The following is a 6,000-nucleotide window of genomic DNA, read 5'->3' as shown; positions in this document are numbered from 1 at the left end:
GAAGATCCATCACCAAGTTCTTCTTTCTTCTTGAATGGAGGATTGGTCCTTCTATTTCTCATGCCTGCCATATTCCTTTGTAAGAATTTGATCCTTCTTGTTAGGAGGGCAACTTCATCTTCCATGTCTTCCTTTGCATCTTCATTTTCACCTACATTACAAGCAAAAGCAATTCCTTTTCCTTTTTAAATTTTAGTTTCAATTTCGGGTGCTTTTGTTTTGAAAATCATCTCATGGGTGATCAAGGATCCAATTAGTTCATCTAGGTTTAATGTATTCATGTCCTTGGCTTCCGTGATTGCGGAGGTTTTGGATTCCCATGACAAAGGTAGGGACCTAAGAATTTTGGTCACTAAATCTCTATTAGAAAATTGTTTTCCAAGACCCCTTAGTCCATTTACAAGATTGGTGAATCTAGTGTACATGTCGGCAATTGTTTCATCGGGTGTCATTTGAAAGAGTTCATATTGCCGAAAAAGATGATTCATTTTAGATTCTTTGACTTGATTGGTTCCTTCATGGGTGACCTCTAAGGTATCCCAAATTTCCTTAGCCGAATTCAAATTTGATACTCTATTGAATTCTCCGGGAGATAGAGCACAAATAAGGGAATTCATAGCTTTGGCATTATAATTTGAAGCTTGTTGTTCGGCTTCGGTCCAATCATTTAGATTTCTTGTGGGTAATGTGTATTCCTTATTAATTGCTCTCCACATTTGATAATCTTGGGTTAAAAAGATTTTCATTTTAGTTTTCCAAAAACCATAGTTTGTTCCATCAAAATAGGGTGGCCTAGTGTTTGAGTAACCTTCATGGTGTTGAGGATGGTTTGCCATTTTAGAATCTTTACTCTAGACTGGTTAGGGTTTTAAAAAAAAAAATTAGAGACGAGGCTTTGATACCAATTGAAATTAACAAGAGGGGGGGTGAATTGAATTTTAACACTAAATTATCCCTTTTGAAAATTACTTGTGAACCTAGTTAGAATTTTTCTTCTTTAAATTAGGTTTTTGGTTAGTGCAAGTAAGATTGAAAACAAAAGATATACCAAACCAAAAACAAGAATTGAAAGTACAAAAATGAGAGATGACACACCGATATATAGTGGTTCGGGCAAAGCCCTACTCCACTCTTCTTAAGATCGTCCTTAAGGATTTCCACTATTGGAGACCTCCACGATGCCCGGCTCCGAGGCGGTTACACTTCCAAGGGATATTAAATAAGGATGCCCTTACACTTTTACAAAGGACTCTCCTTCTCCGCCGAGTTCTAAGCGGTGCTCCCTAGGGTATTAAGGTAGGATGCCCTAGCCACCTTTACAAAAAAAATGAAGATTGAATAGCTTGGCTTCTTCTTGAAAGCTTGATGCTCTTCGTAGACCCTTGATTGCTCTTCAATGATGGTAGTTGCAAGTGAGAGCTCTAGATATTCCAACTCAAGAAATTTGCAAGTGCAAGGCAAGTGTGGGAAGAAAACAAAATTTTAAGCAAAAATGGATTGCAAGTTTTCTTTAATGCTCAAGGAGGTTTTCAAATCATCAAGAGAGGGGAAATGAATCCTCTAGATGTTGTATAAATAGCCTCTCTATGGAATATGACCGTTTGGGGGTGGCAATAACAAAAATCACAAATTTATTCAAATCCCAACGGCTATATTCTTACCTGTCGCGAGGTTCTCGGAGTTCCGAGAACCATTCTCGGAGTTCCGAGAGAACGGCCAGAAGAAATAAAATTTCTACTGGACCATTTCTCGGAGTTCCGAGAAATTTCTCGGAGTTCCGAGCTCGGAGTTCCGAGAAGCAAAAAAAAAAACAGCAAATTCGAGATTTTATTGCTTGTTTGATTTTTGGCTTTTGGAACTCAACTCCTATGATACTTATGAAATGTTTATGAGGGTCCCAACATGTTGGTCCACCATATAATCATTCACTAAACCTTTAAAGTTCTTTAAGTGTTCTTTGAAAAACATTTTGAAAATACTTTGCCTTGACTTGAAAATCTAAAGAGAGGAGATGTACAATGATACCTATGCCACCTTCAATTTCTCTTTAGCTTTGGTCTTCAAGTTGATCTTCCATCTTTGTATGCTTGCTTGAGAGATGATGTGAGCTCCACTTGGCTCCTTTGACTCTTGTTGGGTACATCTTCAAGCATGACCATGTTGTGTGTTGGTTTCTTCAATGATCAATCCTATCTTAAACACAACACTTCAAAGCAAATTGATTAGTATTCAAAAACACAATCAATTATGTTTAGAATCATCAAAACAAGATAGGAGAGTAGACCTTTGGGCTTACAATGATCTTTACGTATGGTTGTTTGAAGTTACTTGGGGAGCCCTGTGTTGTTTCAAGTGATTACCTATGGTTTCTCTATCCTTGTTGTTTCAATGGAGTAATACTGTGTTTGAATAGACTAATATTGTGGTTGAAGTGATTGTTGCTGGTTTCAACAGATATAGACCAAGTTAAGAAAATTGTTGATCTTTCCCATCAATTATTTGCATCTTCGCCATGGTGAGTAACTGTTCTATTTTCCGTTTGCATCTCCTCGTGTTTCTACCTCAACTGTTTCATAGTGCCATGTTTTGCAGGCGAAATATGTCTTATCTAGATGTTGTCCGTCACGCTTTCACGAGTCCCTAAAAACGATTCGGTTACGGGATGCGCATAGGGATTTCATAAAGGAGACCCCATTTACAGATTTGATTCTGCATGAGGGCCTCGAAGATGTGGAGTTGCGGAAGAAGATTTTGACGACATTGGTAAATAAATGGGATCCCAAACGGAAAGCATTTCGTTTGGGCGGCATTGTAGTCCCATTTCTAGTTAGTGATGTAGCGAAGATATTAGGTTTAAGTATGATTGGGGAAAGGCCGCAATTAGATTGGTCTAGCAGGGATAGTGTGGATGGTTGGAGGTTTGGGGCTCCAACCGCCACCTTTGACGAGGTCGTCAAGGTTATTCATGCCGATATGGATTCAAACGAAGAAGACTTCGTGAAGTTGACTGTGAAGCATTTGATATTGTTATTCTGCAGCACTGTCTTGTTTGCGCAGAGGGACCAGAAGGCATGTTCTTGCCTCCTCCCGATATTGATCTGCAGACTATAGGAAATGTTGCATGGGCTTATCCCGTTCATGAGTTCTTGGTCAGATCATTAGATTCACATGCTGCACTCCATGGAAAGGGACATATACTGGGTTGCTCTATCATTTTACTGGTAATTATTGCATATAGTTTTTTGTTTCTATCTTATACGGATCTAATCTAGTTTGATATCAGGTATGGCTATTTGAGCATATCACGTTATGGGCACCTAATTGTCCTGATGCGTATCCGCGTCTATTTAAGTGGACCGTTCAGATGGATACGAAGAAGATGGAGCATAAACGGTTGATTAACTGTATTCTTCATGGGATGGTGAAAGCCTCAGAGGTGAGAGTATAATGCATGTTGATCGTTGTATGTCTTTCGTGTTATTTTTTACAGTCGTATTTGTAATTAATAATATGGAATGTATTTCAGGTGGTTAGGAGGGTCGAAGCTATGGCAAGGGAAGAATCTCTACTTCGAGTCGATGATCAACACGACGATGCTAGTATTCCTTGCGATTCAGTCGGTTCAATTGTGGTTGCAGTGGGGGATTGCATGGGTCCAACTATGCATGTACTGAGGGATCCAATGAGGCCAATTGCGACATATCAGAGGAGGGAACGAAGGAGGAGGAGTAGGAGAGGAAGAGGGGAACATGGGAAGTCTGAGGTACATGAATCCGTTACAAAGAGGTCAGTGGGGGATGGCATGGGTCCAATTGTGCCTGTAGTGGGGGATTCAATGGCGCCAACTGCAGCAGAGCAGGGGAGGGAAAGAAGGAGGAGTAGGAGAAGAAGTGGGGCACATGAGAAGTCCAAAGTAGATGAATCTGTTACAAAGAGATCATTGTTGGAGAGGATAACTAAAGTTGAACGTGAAATGAGGGAGATAAAAACTCATTTGTTCGGGAGATATTCGAGAAAGAGGGAAGGTTTGGAGTAAGGAAATGATATCCCAACGAAGATAACGAGAAAGAGGGAAGGAGAGGCCGAAAATAAGGATGGGGAAGCCGAGATAGTGACTGCCAAGGGGGAAGTAGGGGATGGTGTTTTTGTAGATGATATGGGGAAATATTTGGTTGATGATAGTGTAGAAGATATCTCTATTGATAGCCTAATTACTCGGGATGTCAGGGATGCTGCAGCTAATATGGTTACTATCTTGCTTGACAGTCCTGATTTGAACCCCAGTCAGAGTAAGAAATCGAATAAGAAACAAGATAAGAAACTAATTGGGAGCATTGAAAAAAATGTGAAGCAACGTCGAAGGAGGTTACAACCTAGTAGAGCACTCAGTTCATCATATGTCATAAGCAAGCGGAAAAGCATTTATGCTCTTCGCAATGTCACCGGGCCTGCAGCGATGAAGGTGGATGCATTGACAGTGCTACAACCTTAGTAAATTTTTGTACAACCTAGATTGTTTTGGAATTCTAATTTCTCCGATTAATTTCATAGATAGGTTGTTTCAGTACAATTATATGATCAAAGGTCCATAGAGGGAGATGACTTTTTACTGGATTTGCAGTGACAGAGTCATTCACAGTGATGGGTACCACATGTGTAAAGAAGACTTGCTTATACTAACCGATCGTAGAGGGTGGTTATCATCTCCGGTAAGATGTTATATGTTTCACTTAGTAACGTAAAGAGTGAATAATGCGTTGCTACACATTTCTTCTTAAATTCCTTCTCGTTGACCTATGGTCTGTTCTGTAGATTGTTAATGCATATACAGATTACTTGAACTTGCGGGACGAATGTTTGCGAACAAAACAAAAGGGAGCATGCATTTGCCTTACTACCCATCTAGCTGTGAGATTAAATTCACTTATAAGTAATGGTTTTTATTTTTGAAGCTACAGGCAATTCTAATTTCTAACATTTCTTTTTCTGGTTGCAGCAACTTATACTTCATGAAAGATGTGAACGTCCCGATGCATGTTCCAGATTCGTAAATCGTCTACAGAACATCCCACTTCAAGAGATACGAAAAGTACTCATTCCAATTAACATAGATATGGTTCATTGGGTTCTTCTAGTGTTGGATATGGGGCATCATACCTTCCTTCTTTACGATTCTCTAGTCGCTCGCACGGATTCTAGAAGTGTGCAACCTCTTATGAGTACTACTCTAAACTTGATTCGTAGGCCAATTATTAATTAATTTGTGCTGACTACTGCCCTAACGTACGGAATTATTGATTTGTAGGTCGATTACCTTGTTCAATGGTTCATAAGGGTGAAAGACAGTGATGTAAGTGCATTCCCTATTGATGTAGTGGCCGATCGGCCCATACAAGGTAACAGGTATGTTGCGTGCAATTACTTCAGTTTACGAAACCTCCGTAAACGATTAATTCTTATTGTTGCATATATTCTTCATGTTTTGCAGCCACGACTGTGGGCTGTTCGTTTTGAAAGAGATGGAATACATCACCCGTGACGCTAGCCTCGATTTCACCCAGAAAGATATTACGGCTATGCGAGATTCGCAACTTTCTGAAATGTTGAATGGGGTGTATGGGACAGTATCCCTGTAACTTGTTGACATTCTTACCTGGGAGACATTGTTGTTGGTTGTACATGTATTAGACTTCAATTGGTTGCCAGTTGATCTGATACTTGCTCTCTTCGTTCCAGAAGTAGGTGGCGGAAATCAACCTGCTAGGGTGACTGGATATTTTTCAAACAATTGGGAAACATCAAAATATTTTAGTTATTCATTATGATAATTGTGCTTGTTTGCAGGTAAGCCTTGTTTCAATTCCTGGCTCTCTTCAGCGTTAGTGGCAACTTGAAGAAGTCGTGGATGAAGAATGGCTTCAACATCTGCTCCTTCAATGGCAAGCTTCTGAGTGAGCAGGATCGGGAGAAGCGGAAGAAGTTGCAGGAAGAGTGGGAGAG

This window comes from Tasmannia lanceolata, unplaced genomic scaffold (assembly GCF_043159265.1).
Source record: "Tasmannia lanceolata isolate RefF3 unplaced genomic scaffold, GAP_Taslan_0.1 ptg000006l, whole genome shotgun sequence".
In the NCBI taxonomy this organism is placed as follows: Eukaryota; Viridiplantae; Streptophyta; class Magnoliopsida; order Canellales; family Winteraceae; genus Tasmannia; species Tasmannia lanceolata.
This window is presented reverse-complemented; position numbering follows the sequence as displayed.